This window comes from Cervus elaphus, chromosome 12, assembly GCF_910594005.1.
Source record: "Cervus elaphus chromosome 12, mCerEla1.1, whole genome shotgun sequence".
Taxonomy (NCBI): Eukaryota; Metazoa; Chordata; class Mammalia; order Artiodactyla; family Cervidae; genus Cervus; species Cervus elaphus.
Genome location: NC_057826.1, coordinates 20,083,499 through 20,098,494, shown reverse-complemented (window position 1 = coordinate 20,098,494; position 14,996 = coordinate 20,083,499). Strand labels below are relative to the sequence as shown.

Genomic DNA, 14,996 nt, shown 5'->3' with positions numbered 1-14,996 from the left:
AAGGGCTTAGTTGCTCTGCAGCACGCAGGATCTTCCCGGACCAGTTCTTGAACCCCTGTCTCTTGCATTGGCAGGTGGATTCTTTACCCCTGAGCCACCAGGGAGGCCCTGTCTCTTTTTCTTTAAACTTTTGCTTATATATTAGTTATTTGCTATAGTTATATATTATATATTTGCTTATATATGAGTGAGGTGTAGTTTGTATACAATATTACATAATTCAAATGTAAACACAGTGACTCATAGCTTTTAAAGGTTAGACTCCATTTATAGTTATCATACAACATCGCCTATATTCCCTGTTCTGTATAATATATCCTTTTTTTTTTTTTTGCATCTTTTCAAATTAGTGTTTTTATTTTCTTTTTTTTTTTTATTTTTTTTTTTATTTTATTTTTTTCCAGTGGGTTTTGTCATACATTGATATGAATCAGCCATGGATTTACATGTATTCCCAATCACAGAACAGACTTTTGAACTTTGTGGGAGAATGTGAGGGTGGGATATTTCAAAAGAACAGCATGTATACTATCTATGGTGAAACAGATCACCAGCCCAGGTGGGATGCATGAGACAAGTGCTCCGGCCTGGTGCACTGGGAAGACCCAGAGGAATCAGGTGGAGAGGGAGGTGGGAGGGGGGATCGGGAATATATCCTTTTTTAAAAACATTTTTATTGAAGTATAGTTGCTTTACAATGTTCTGTTGGGTTATGGATACCAAGAGGGGATAAGGAGTGGGGTAAATTGGGAGACTGGGGCTGACATATATACACTACTGTGTATAAAATGGTTAACTAATGAGAACCTTCTGTATAGCACAGGGAACTCTCCTCGGTGCTCCGTGGTAACCTAAATGGGAAAGGAATTTTTCAAAGAGGGGATATATGTAGTGTTTTTCTTTGATTCACCAAATCCAAACGATGATGGCCTCAAGGGTGATACCTTTGTCTCCCAATTCAAATCCAGTTGCCAACCACCTCTCTGACATGGAGCAGCTACTTGGGAGGAGAATGCAGAGAAACCTAGGGAAGATGTGTGAGACATGGGCTCTGCTGGCATCCAGACGGCGAAGAAGCAGAAGTGTTGACTCCCTCCTTGTCAGATGGGATCTGGGGACCAGCCGCTGAGAGCTCTAAGGACAAAAAAGAGTCAGGTATGGAGAAATTAGTGGACCCTCCCATTCCCCACCACCCCAGGAGGGCAGCACCATACTGGGTCCTAGGAGAAGCCGCAGAGGAGTAAACCGGTCAAGCTAAGCTCCTTCCTAACTCTGCGCCTCACCATTAGCAATATTCCCTGGCTCAGGAGCTCCAACCACTTCACCAGAACCTTACCTTCTTACAAGAGAAGCCACCAGATGTAGGTGAAAGTGTCCTTGACCCCCCTGAGAGCTGGCTCAGGTAGTTACCTCTTTTCATGTATAAGGGGGAATTTGGATACACAACCTACTAGCAATCTTCTTCAAGTTTCTGTAGGCTTTCCAAAGGTAAACCAGTGAGCCTTAAGTGAACTTCACGGACATTGAGACAAATTCATTTACACTGACACGGAATAAGCATTCCAACTCCATATTAGTGATGCCAAAGTCTAATTTCAAACTGTTAAAGTCTAGTAGCATATGCATTAGAAGACAGAGATGCCATTTCTCCATCCTCTTGAGCCAACCGCAGAAGCCAGTCATTGTGATTTATCCAAATCAGACCAGTTATATAAATGAGTAGAAGGATGATCTGGGAATTTAGAGCTCTAACTCCAGCTGGCTCTGTGACTGACTAAAGACATTCACTTTAGTCTTCATTGAAGACAACTGAAAGATTGAGCCTTAAGATTTCATCCTATGTAACTATATTAGTTTCCTGGGGTTGCCCAAACAAAGCACCACAAACTGGATGACTTAAACAACATAGATTTATTATTGTCTTACAGTTTTGGAGGCCAGAAATCTGAAATCAAGGCATTGGCAGGGTTGGGGCTGTGAGAGAGAATCAATTCTTTGTCTTTTTCCTAGCTTCCATAATAGCAGCCTCAAATGTTTCTTGGCTTGTAGATGCTGCCTTCCCCCTTCATCTTCACATTGTCTTCCCTTTATGGAAGTCTGTTTCTCTGTCCAAATTTGCCCTTTGTATAAGAACACATATTACATTAGGGCCCACCCTAATGACCTCAACTTGATCATCTGCACAGATCCTATTTCCAAATAAGGTCACATTTATAAGCACCTGGGGTTAGGACTTCACTACCTCTTAGGGGACGCAATCCAATGCATAGTACTAACTAGGTTAAAAAAAAATCAAAAAGGGGAAAATATGTGAGCCCCAAAGTAAAGAGAAACATTTGCCAAGAGAAGTTGGAATGAAAATTGGGTAAGGTCTCCAGGGACGGGGGAGCCTGGTGGGCTGCCGTCTATGGGGTCGCACAGAGTCGGACACGACTGAAGTGACTTAGCAGCCATAGCCCACTTAGTCTGATTTTTGCCGAACTGTGAAGAGTATTTTATAGGTTTCCTCCATGAAGATTACAGGATCTTTTGTAGGGATAGTACCAGGGAGGAAAACAGTTTCAGAGGCTTCTTCAAATAGAACGAATAACACATACATATGAAGGCAAAGGTGTAGATGGATATATTTGTCCTACATATCTGTAGATCCAGCAATACTCAAGCACATAAATTTAGCCTTTCATCCTTGTCAAGAAGCCAAAACGAACCTCCCACCCAAATGTCACTTGAAAATCTTCCACTGGACTCACTCATTCATTTATCAACTAGATCCACCGGTCTACAGAAACCCCATCTTCATTTTACCTGCTGGATGAAAATGGAGATTGCCTTGACTCACCAGCCCTCAGGCTCTTAGAAATAAAGGGAGAGTCTTTCCTGAGCTGCACATTTATTTATTTATTTATTTTTCCTGAGCTGCACATTTAAACCAGAGCCCAGAGAGTAAATGGTTTAATGCCCTGACCAAAGTTCAGTTGTTTGTTTGTTTTTACGTTTGCCTTCTTTGCTCCCATTACATGTGACGTTCCCATGCCTCTCCCCCTAACACACACGCTGTGGAGAGACGCAAATCCCTGTTGAGCACTAACCTTGCTAACAATGAGAAATTCTTCCCCAGATGACTCGGGACAGATTGGAGCCAAACCATTTCCTTCAGTCCCTGAGCACATTGTTTCCCTCTGGTGCCTCCGCGATCCAGAAACAGCTGCAATAAAACAACATTCTGATCCAATCCCTCGAGCCATCCTTACCCTTTTGTTTTTCTGTCTGGATGGAGGAAAGAGAAAACCCTTGCAAAGCTGCCATGGTGCATTATTTCTAAGCATCTGCTGATGAAGGTACAAGCCAAGCAGTCCTTTTTACTGAAGGAAAGGAAAGCAGAAATGGAAAGAAGAAAAATAATGATGGAGAAAACCCTGAATGAGTGAAATAAAGTTGCACAACGGAAAGGGAATTGAGCAAAAACATTGCTTATAGGATGCAATTGAAATGCACTCATACAGAAAGCTTAAGCTCACCTTGCCTTTCACTTTGGGTGAACAAGGAAGCCAGTTTATTTCAATGTTAATTTGAACTGGTCTTACTTGAAACTGTTACTGAACTCAGGTTCAGCTGCTTTCTGCTCAAAAGCCAATAATTTAGGGGCAAGTGTTGGTAGAAAAGAAAAGTGTTTTATTCAGAAAAGCCAGAAATCTCGGGAGAAAGAGGATTTTGTCTGGAGACCAACTCCAAAGATCCTGCTAAACCATGACAATTTTTAAAGGGAAAAAGGAAAAACAGTCTCACTTAATCATTAAGGTAGAAGGTCAGATTCTTCGTCATTTTTCCATTGCATGCAGAGCTGCTGACATCTTCTGATCTTCCTTTGGGTGGTCTCCTGCATGCATGCAAATTGCTAAGGGGGAAGCTGGGGTAGAGAGTCAGTCATTCTTTACCTAATTTTTCAGTCTTACTCTTTTAAATCTGGTTTCGAAAAGAATCAACAGTTTAGGCAAGGTGTTATGTCTATTCAGTAAAGCAGAACTCAGGACTTAGGTTAAATGTTACCTAATGATCTCATCTTTATGATCAGGGCTTAAGGGGAACAGAAACAGACAAACAGAAAGTGACAAAAGAGCTGCTTACAAATCCCATTTGTCAGACACCATTCCATTCCTATGGGATTAGGGGTGAAGGTCCATCTTGTGTAACTTCTTTAGGCTGACATAGGGCACTGTTATTTTCAGAGTGGAAGATGGCGACATGGGTCTATAGCATCTATTTACTGACAGTTTAAGTTGTTGGGTTTTATGGATGGAATCAGTGTTTGCCCTCTAGCTTCTGGTTGGGATTACCTAATGGGAAGCATCACCAATAAGTTAAAGGTTGAGTGAGGCTGAGATAATTATGACTGTGGCTTCCTCTCTCATGGCTCACCACAGGTTGGCTGTTTTTCTGTACTGAATGTCATAGCTCCTGGGAGAGGGAAGTGTCCCTTCCTCTTCACGCAGCTATGCTCTGCCCTTCCCCTTGCCCTTGCCTGTGTGGGGGTGGGTAACAGAATCCCACTCTCACTGGCCCCAATTCCTTAAAACTCACTCTTGTCTTTATAAGTGGATTAATCCCTTAAACCTTTCTTTTTTATAAAAAATGTTCATTGAAGTATAGTTGATATACAATACTATATAAGTTACAGTGAACAGTATGGTGATTCACAATTTTTAAAGGTTATACTCCATTTATAATTATCATAAAATCTTGGCTATATTCCTTATGTTGTACACTATATCCTTGTAGCATAATTTACACTTAATAATTTGTACTTCTTACTCCCCTACTCCTATATTGGCCCTCCCTCCTTCCCCCTCCCCACTGGCAACCACTAGTTTGCCAGCATTTATCTGTGTTATACCAGTTTATCTGTGGGTCTGCTTCTTTTCCCTTAAACTCTTCTTATTGTATAGTTTGAGTGTGCTCTCTGTATCTAGGAGGTACCCTGGATATTACAAGGCCTATTTTCCCTTCAACTACACTGTCTTTTATAGGATGCCCCCTGTCTTCAAAATATCTAGCATGCTCCCAGACACAGAGTAAACATTGGTCACCCATGCTACTGGGGATCTCAGGAAAGTCCTTCATTTAATCTGGCCTCTCTCTCCAAAGTCACATGATCAGACCCATTAAAAATCATGTATGATTCTGTTTGTTCACACAGAGTCTGCTCATCCTTGTTGCCCCAGAGTTGCATTTAACGGGATTTTGCTGCTTATGATAAGCAGTGCGGTATAATGGAAACAGTATGTGTTTTTGGAACCTTGCTGACCCAGATTCAAACTCCCAGCACTGCTAATTACTAGTTGGGTAACAGGGGAAAAAAGTCTTACAGTCCCCAAGAGCCATTGTCATCATCTGTGAGTGTGAAACATAGAATCAGCACATCTTTGCCTCCTCCCCCAGCACTTTTTCTATTTTTACCAACGTGGCCAAGTAGAGTACTTTGCCCCAAAACTGAACACAATGGCTGATGGTAGAACAAAGTCAGTTTCCTCAAGATGAGGGGATAGAAAATAAAGAAAGGGAAAATGATAGAAGGTTTAGACATATTGGCAACATGGCTCATGTTTATAATCAATATTAAATATGTTTGGGGGAGATGTGGAAGAAACTGTGATGTGTAAAGAAGCCAAGGGAAATAACAGATGAAGAGGTGCAAAAACAACCAAGGTGGGATATTCCAGTGCTGCTTGTCTGAAGCGATGCTATTGTATTAGTAGTCTTTTTACTGAGAGCAGGTTGAAGGAAAGAAGTTATCTAGTGTAGAAAATAGGACACTAAGCAGAGAACATGATCACCATGATTCCTTTTACCCCTTATATGAGTTGGTTTATAAGTAACTCCTAAGTTGCCATCAAAATGGAATTTAAAATTTTTCAATGCTAGCAATAAAGTGAGTATCATAACACAGAACTCTTGAAATAAGTTGATTGACTCTTATTTCCTTTATATAGATAAATAGATAAAACCCATGTACTTTTGTGAAGTGTGGGAAAGGTTTCTAAGAATCCCTGCCTGGCAGACTCTGTGTGGACAAAAAGACAACCCTAGAGAAAGGGACAGGAATGTTTGTCTCATGCCCTGGGATGGGAGTGGGTCCATCACTGGCTACAGCTAAATGTGTTCTTTTGGGCAATGTGCCAAGCTTGTGTGGATGCCTGGCTCTTGTGAAAAATCACAGCAGAGTCTCATGGTTCGTAATACCTTCTTCAAAGGGTTACTATGAGGGAGTATAGGGAGACAATATACATAAAGAACCTAGTACTTGACACACAGTGAGCACGCCACACACGCTTTTTATTATTTTCTATAGGGATTTAGAGCATGCACACAATTTAAATAAAAGTTGCTTTTTTTTTTTTAATTTGGAAAATCATTATGATTGACATTTTCCTTGTGGTTATGCCAACAGTTGTGATGCCCCCAAAGGATTATTTTCCACCTCCTTTCCATCTATCTTCCTGACAAACAGTGAAGAGTATCTGACAACACTGAGGACCAAACAGTACAATGGAGCTACATACAGAACTATTTAAGTTGCTTGAAGTAAACTATACATTCAACAAAAGAAAATAATATGGATGAATATATACATATATACGTAATTCCACCACCACCACCCCCCTCAACAATATGGCCCTTCAATTCAAGCCAATTACTTCATCTGGTGCTCAACCAAAGAAAGAGCCATGACCATCTGTTCCAACTCTGGGGGAAAACAGGCTGAGTTGAACTTAACTGTGAGTTGGCACAAAATACATAAAACCAAGTAATCTGTACTATGTGGGTGATCTAAGAGATTTCTAATGGCAATTTTTTACTGATACAATTTTTGCCCCAGACGTTGACTCTTAGAACCCAAACTCAAAGCTTGGTACCACACCACTGCCACACACTATTTTGTGTCATTTCAAGTTGTCAGACCATAAGCGTGTTTGAAAAGTGATCCCAACCATACCCAGTATTACTCTGATGTTAATTTGGAGACTGCTTAGGCAGCCTCATAACTGTGAAGACATCTGCATTACCATGTTCCCGCCAGGAAATTCCTTCTCTCGATACTGGCATTTATGACATTTTAAATTACTTATTTAAAAAATACTTAGAGAGTATCTACCATCTGCTAGGCCCCTGGTTCAGCTCTAAGGATACAGGAGTGAGTAAAACAGGCTCGGCTTCTGGTCTCATAGAATTCACATTTGAGGAGGGGGACCAGATACATTGATCAATGATTCACACCAATTCATGCATTCATTCATTCAAATGAATTAAGAGTCAACTATGTGCCAGGGATTATACCAGGTTCTAGGGATACTACAGTCAACAAAACAGACCCAAACCTCTCCTTCAGGGAATTTGCATTGAATTAGGGATGACAGAAAATAAATAAGATAAATAGGTAAACTATATGGTCTAATAGATACTGATAAAGCCTGAGGAGGAAAAAAACAAAAAAGGGCAGTTTTAAATGTTGGAGGAGTGGTGAATTTCAGAAAGAATGGCTGAAAGGCCCCCCGGAGCAGGTGATTTTGAGTAAAAGCCTGAAAGAAGTGATAGTTCCAGCCTTACAGGTATGTAAGAAGAAGAATATTTCAGGCAGAGGAAAGGGTCAGTGGAAAAGCATGTGTGAGTGGTGTGGGGAGAAATTTCTCAGCCTAGACTAGTGTGGTCTGAAGGGATAGACGGCAATTCTCCAGGGTCAGAGCTCGGACACTTAAGGCAAGGAACACAGGGGTAATCTTTGCTGTGCGCCATCAACTGCTGGGGAACTTATCACTCCAAACCTACCGGTCTTCTATGAACTCTACACGGATGTGAGTCTGCGTTCTCTTCATCTACAACCCCGCCTCCGTGATAGAATGTACTCTCAATTGCAGTTGTTTCCTACTGAGATGATGAATGTGCACTGCTTTCATCAGACTCCTCCAACTGATCATCTTTTGAACAATGGATGCATCCATAGGTGGCTGGCCAGGGTCAGGGGAGTGGTCTCTAGCCATAAAAGAGATAAAGTAAGGTGACCACACTCTAGAATTTTAAAGCCTTCGTCTTGGTCTTATTAGAAAGTATTTCTAACCAGTTAAGCAAACAAGGCCTAGATGAAGTTGAAATTGTCAGCTGGGAGATTCTTACTTGAAGTAGGAGTTTCATTCTCCTGTTTGCATGAATAGTACATATGTGTTCCTCTCAACTGGTTTTGTACATTTTCATCTCTGCCAATATTATACTCACAGAGAGCTCCTGAAATACCCTAATTATAATAAGGAAAAAAGAAGTAAATAAAATGGTTCCATTCCACTCCTCACTAGAAAGTTGATTCTGTAAGTCTAATAGTAACTCTCTCTCCTAATCACCAATTGCTCTGGAGTTTAGCAGAGAACAGGAACAAAATGTGGCCCAGTTGAAAGAGAATGAATGAAAAAGAAAATACTTAACCCTTATCAATCATTTTGAATGTGCCTCATCCCAGGAGGTAGGTATAAGTATTAGTTATGACTTACCTACAAAACACAGAAGTTTAGAGTAATGAAGTGATTAGCTAGAAAGTCACCACTGGAGCTCAAAGCCAGCATTCCCATCCAGGAAGTCTGACTCCATATTTCACACTCTTAATCTCTACTGTATTGCCTTTCTGAAATGAGCAAAAAGTAAGAGAGGAGAAAAATAGTGACAAGAAAAGGGAGAGTTGAATAACAGAAGATGAGGAAAGGAAGAAGGGACTCAAGCAGTTTCCACATTCTGGAAAATAACTGAGTAGAATTAACACTGCCCTTGAAACACAACTATTTCCCTCAACACTCATTCCATGGTTTCCAAAAAAGTCACAGCCATTGTCTCCTTTCTTTTTCTAATCTTTGCACTATGCTATGCTATATTTAGTCACTCAGTTGTGTCCGACTCTTTGCGACCCCATGGACTGTAGCCCGCCAGGATCCTCTGTCCATGGGGGTTCTCCAGGCAAGAATACTGAAGTGGGTTGCCATGCCCTTCTCCAGGGGATCTTCCCAAGCCAGGGGTTGAACTCAGGTCTCCCACCTTGTGGCGGATTCTTTATCAGCTGAGCCACCAGGGAAGCCCAATCTTTGCACAGTGCTTAGAATGATGCTATCTAAACAGCAAGTGTTCACTAGACCCTATTGACTAACCAATGGTTTTGCACAAGAAACACTGAAGGACTCTTAGGCAAGCAGATACATTGTGAAATCTATAGCAGTGAGATCTTTTGGATGATGTGTTTTCCATTGTTTTCTATTTGTCTAATGTGAGAAGGTCACAAGAGTCAACCCTCAGTGGACGTGGCACCCATGAAACAGTCTTCTGTAATGGGTCTTACAATGACTCTCCATCACAAGTTCCACCATAGCTCCTGGGTGGTTTGTGAGTAGTCTGAGCCCTATTCACATCCCCACTGCCAGTGAATGAGTCTACAGTAGGCAGGCCTGGGCCAGTTTTAACCAATGAGTCACTAATGGGTTTTCTCGGCACTTCTGGAAAATATGCTTCCTTACCTTTAAGAAAGAGCATAGGCTTCTGGCTGAATCCTTAGACTTCATGACTCTCTTCCAACATGGCCCAAGACAGCTCTCCAAACAACAAAGTGTAGGTGCAGCCACACCAAATTAACCAAATCTCTTACCTAAGTTATGCTACCAAACAAAGACTTGCTTTAGAAATCAACACTGAAGGGTCTAGAATCCAGATATGGTTTCAGAACTGAAGAACTAGGTACCAATTCCAGAAAAGATCAGAACCCGAGGAGGTCTCAGAATCAAGCCAAGAACAAGATCACCCTGAAGAGAAGATTCAAAGCAGGAAAGACAGATGACATCCTGCCAGCTACTCTTCCTCCCAATCACTTACCCTGATTTATGGACAAATCCTATCCTGGGGTTGATTCCAGAGAACAACTCATTAAAGGAATTGAGGCTCCAGATCTGAGCACAAATTTGGTTTCAAAAATAAAGATCTAGATTCTGAGTCCAGAAAAAAGGAGAAACTGAAGAAGCCTTAGAAAAAAGACAAAATCACAGACAAGACCTCAGATATAAGAGAGTTTGAAATGTAGAAACTACATGAAATTGCACAAATCTCACTAGCAATTGTCTTTTTCCCCTGGAATCAGATCAGAGTAAACAGAGAGACAAATTCAGCATATTTGATATCACAGCCCGGGCTCCAAACCCCTCTCAGTCTTCCTGGGGACATATCCTCTACATATACCTTCAGCTCCTCTGCAACTGAGCCTTTTGGAGATGATAAACATGACTTTAGGAGCAAGAGGCAAATATAAGCACCACACAGCCCTACTGACTGAGTCTGGATCCAGAGTTCAGTAGATCTTGAGGACAATTAAAATGAACTTATTAATATATATTTTTAAACAAGAACAAAAAGAAAATGAAAGAGCCATATGAAGTTAGCAGAAGGTATGGAAAATTAGGCAATTAGCCCAATAACACCGAAAGCTCTCTAAGAACTGGGAAACTTACTTTAGAATGAAGTCAGCACTGGAAACAGGAGAGCAGAGGAATAGAAAGAGCTACTGGATTCCCCGAATCCTGAACCCTGCCCCTAATTCTGATTTCCTGTACTCAGGCCAGCAAGCTTCTTTACGATCGGAGCTAATCTGAAGTTGAGTTGGGTTTTCTGTTACTCATATTTTAAATTATCCTACTTATATAGTCTGATAAACCAAAAAAATGGTGACTGTGCATGGCCTCATGGCCTGATATCACTTCCAGCATGGTTTATTTGTTCAAGCTATTCTCCCTTTTCCGTAATTATGACAGTCTGCCCATCTGACAGGTGCAGCCTTTCTCCTGATGTGGTGGCTTGGCTGGAAAATCCCATCCTCCCACCCATCCATCCATCCACTGTCCAGCGGATGGATCAATAGATTTGTTGCAAGCATTTATCAAGGCACTTTGCTAAGTATTGTTAGGCTACCAAGAGAAAAAAATCAAGTGCTCTCTGCTCTCAAAGACCTTAGAGTCCAAAAAGGGAGCAAAATTATGTATATAATTAACTATAGCAAAATGTATAAAATTGTTAAGTGTCACTAAAATGCGGATAAAGTGACACAGTCAATCAACATAAGGAAAAGACTGTTTTCCACTAGGGGATTAGGGCCATTTTTATGAAGAAGATGAATTAAAAAAATTTTAATTGAAGTATAGCTGATTTACAATGTTGTATTAATTTCTGCTGTATAGCAAAATAATTCAATTATGCATATTCTTTTTCATACTCTATTGTGGTTTATTACAGGATATTGAATATAGTTCCCTATGCTACATAGTAGGACCTTGTTGAAGATGGATTGGGAGTTAGACCTTGGATGATAAAGAAATGATGCAAAGAAAAGAAGCATTCCTGGCAGAGGACAGCAAGAGGCAAAGGCCCAAAAGAAAGTCACAGGGAACAGAGAGGGAACAGTTGGCTGGAAAATAGAGTTGGAATTTGAAAGGGTCGTTGAGACCAGATGGTGAAGGGCTGTGATTCCAGGTCCAGGTATTATTCTGTGAGTAGGAGGGTGGGAACTGAATCAGGTATGAGCTGGGCAATAGAGTGTGGTTTTGAAAGAAAGAATATTCAAGGCAGGGTATAGCAGGAACAGAGAGCAGAACCTAGGTGGAGTGGTCTTTCTGTGTAAATGGAAAGACACTAACATTTTTCAGAGTTTGTTTGAGCACACAGTGATTCAAATCAGGCAACACCAAACCAAAGGTGTTAGGAACACCAGAGAGGTTCTTATAGAAAGGACATGGAAGGAAAGCAAGGAAATTATTTGCTTGGTTATAGCTTAAGCAGGTACTTTATAGGTGTCTGTTTGTGACTGTCCTTAAATTTCATTTTCTAAGCTGTGAGGGCATGGACTCTGGTTTAGGTTTTGGTTTTCTTGTATAGGCTGCCAAGGCGTCAGATTGAAATCTAATGGTCTCTTTGCTTAATTACTTTAACACCTGAAACATCCAGGAAATTCTCTTCTGTAATTGTGAGCCAGGCTGGAGAATATAGGAGACCCTACTTGTGAGATGGGGTCAAGAGGGAGAGACAGTTTCCAGAGTCTAGGAGTGTCATGCCGGGCTTTCCTGGCAGCTCAGCTGGTAAAGAATCCGCCTGCAATGTGGGAAACCTGGGTCCAATCCCTGGGTTGGGAAGATCCCCTGCAGGAGGGCATGGCAACCCACTCCAGGATTCTTGCCTGGAGAGTCCCCATGGACAGAGGAGCCTGGAAGGTTGCAGCTGATGGGGTCGCAAAGAGTGAGACATGACTGAGCGACTAAGCACACAGGCGTGTCATGCCAGCCCTGCATTGGTCAGGCCCAGTCAGCACATTTAGGAGCAGTGAGATGAGGAAACTCTGGATCAGAACCATGTGAACCAACAGGAAACAGGTGAGTGCTGCATAGGTCCAGGGGCCAGAGGGGGAAGCATCTGAGCAGAGAAGGCAGGATACAGAAGTAGTACACCCTTCGGCAGGACAGAAGAAAGGCAATTCAGAAGCTGATTGGTTAGGAGTGTGGGATTAACAGATGGACGGTATCATATATAAAATAGATCAACAACAAGGATTTACCATCTAGCACAGGGAACTATAGTCAATATCTTCTAATAAACTATAATGGAAACAATTGAAAAAAGAATATAGATACATACATATATGTATAACTAAATCACTTTGCTATACCAAACTGAAACTAACACATATTGTAAATAACTATAATTCAGCAAAAAGAAGAAGAGGAGGGGGGGAGGGGAAGGGAGAGGAGGAAGAGAAGAAGAAACAGCAGGTGCTGAATGAGAAAAAGCATCAAAGAGCCAAATACTGGGTTTGGGCAGAGAGTCGAGAGCATAGACCAGGAATCAGGATGACAGCTCTGTTGTAGAGACAAAGTGAAGATGGCACAGACTTCAGAGTAAGCAGATCCAGGTTTGTATCCAAACGCAACTCTTTATCTGCTGTGTAAACTTGGGTAAGCCACTTAACCTCTCTGAGCCTCCATTTCCTTGACTAAAAAGGAACATAATAATGCCTATCTCACAGAGTTGTTATAGCAAGTGTAAATAATTCAGGGAAAGTGCCTGGCACTTGGAGCTCTCAACAAATGAGACCTGTTATTATTATCAACATCATCCTCATTATTTATATTGAACCATAGAGATTTCTTCGGCTCAGGCTGAGAAGATAAAGCAAATGGGAGGAGGGTTTGCCAAGAGAGGAGCCAGGAGGGGGAGCCGGGCGTCTCCAGAGCGGATTCCAGATGACTCCGCTCACTTAGATCCTGGCCATTTATAATTGCCGGTGTGCTCATCTGTTCTTGTGCTCTGTGATGCTACCTGCATTGTCACCATTTCCTCCAGCAAAAATAAAAGGACCTAAGATTTCCACTAAAAGAGCCACCCAGCTTGTGCTCTGTAACTGGCATATCTATTCATTTTTTCTGCAGGATGAGCTCTCATTGATATCCAAGGATACCACCTGCTCAGGGGTTCTAACAACCGTCTCTATGGTTTCTGGCCAGATCTCATTAGCTAAGTGAGGTGGAGCCCAGCAAGGTTAATAGGTTAATGTTGGCAGGGGAGGTTGAGCGGGGAAGAGGGGAGACGGGAGACACAGGTGGTTACAAGAGATGATTTTCGAGATGGAAAGTCATGCTGACCCAGCCTGGTGTCAGGGGATGCTTACTGGGGTAGAAATCCAAGGTCACAACCTTCTGCAGCCTCTGAGAAGTCCATGACGGCATATTTATTCGGAGGAGGACATTCACCACAGTGATCCTGCATTGTTTCCAACTGATGTGGTTTTCCTTCTTTACTGAGCTCACTCAGCTCTTACTGCCCAATTTAATAACAACCAACATTTATTAAACCCTTACTTCATGCTAGACACTGGGCACTTATATGCTGTCCCATTTAAACCTCATTGCACCCCCTATGAAATTGGTAATATCGTTTGCTCCACTTTATAGATTAATAGAAGCTCAGAGAGGTTCATCAACTTGTCCAAGGTCACACAGCTAGTAAAACTCTGAGCCAGGGTGAGAATTCAGGTTTTCCTGATTCCAGTTCTCCAACTCTGAATTAGAGTGGTAAGCAGTTCCTCTTGCATTTTAATAGGCATATGAGTCACATTGTTGTTTAGTTGCTAAATCTCTTTTACGACTCTATGGACTGTAGCCCACCAGGCTCCTCTCTCCATGGGATTCTCTAGGCAAGAATATTGGAGTGAGTTGCCACTTCTTACTCCAGGGGATCGTCCCTACCCAGGAATCAAACCCATGTCTCCAGCATTGGCAGGTGGATTCTTTACCGCTGAGCCAACAGGGAAACCATATGAATCATGGGGGATTTGTAAAAATGAAGATTTTGACTCAGTAGATCTGGATGGGCTCCGAGAGGCTACATTTATAACCAGCTCCCAGGCTGTGTGTGTGCTATTAGTTCACGGATCAAACTTTGAACAGCAAGGAACTTACTTGATAGATCGGGTTTACAATGGTGGGTCAGTCTCCTGAGGAGTTAGGATTTTTGTCTTGGATAAGAAACTTTGATGCCATCTACAGAGTATCTATTTGCTTTCCATGCTGAGTAACAAGTTATCACAAGTTTAGTCCCTTTAAACAACTCCCATTTATTATCTCATGGTTTTGGTGGGTCAGGCATCTTGGAAGAACATCACTTGTCTCAGATTCTATCCAGGCTGAATCAAGTTATCATCTGGGCTGTGTTCTCATCTGGAGCTAGGGGTTGCACTAGCTCATACGGGTGGTCACAGAATTCAGGGTCCTGCAGCTAGAGGACTGAGATCCCTGTGCCCTGGTTGGCTTTCACCAGGGGCTCACTCTCAGCCATCCTGGAAACACTGAATTTCTTGTCACCTGGCTCTTCCATCGTCAAAGCCATCTATGGGGAATCTCCCTTTCCCATACTTTAAATCTCCGAGACTTTTTCTGCCTCTG

The 14,996-nt window shown here is 41.9% G+C and overlaps 1 long non-coding RNA gene across 1 annotated transcript in view; it reads left to right on the top strand.

The window, feature by feature from the left end:
- The window catches only part of LOC122705407, a 32,462-nt gene extending 29,246 nt beyond the window's left edge, over window positions 1–3,216 (top strand). Inside the window, exons 2-3 of the long non-coding RNA XR_006344093.1 lie at window positions 969–1,155; window positions 3,119–3,216. This is a non-coding gene — a long non-coding RNA (uncharacterized LOC122705407). The remainder of the gene's footprint in view (window positions 1–968; window positions 1,156–3,118) is intronic.
- The last annotated feature ends 11,780 nt before the right edge of the window (window positions 3,217–14,996 follow it).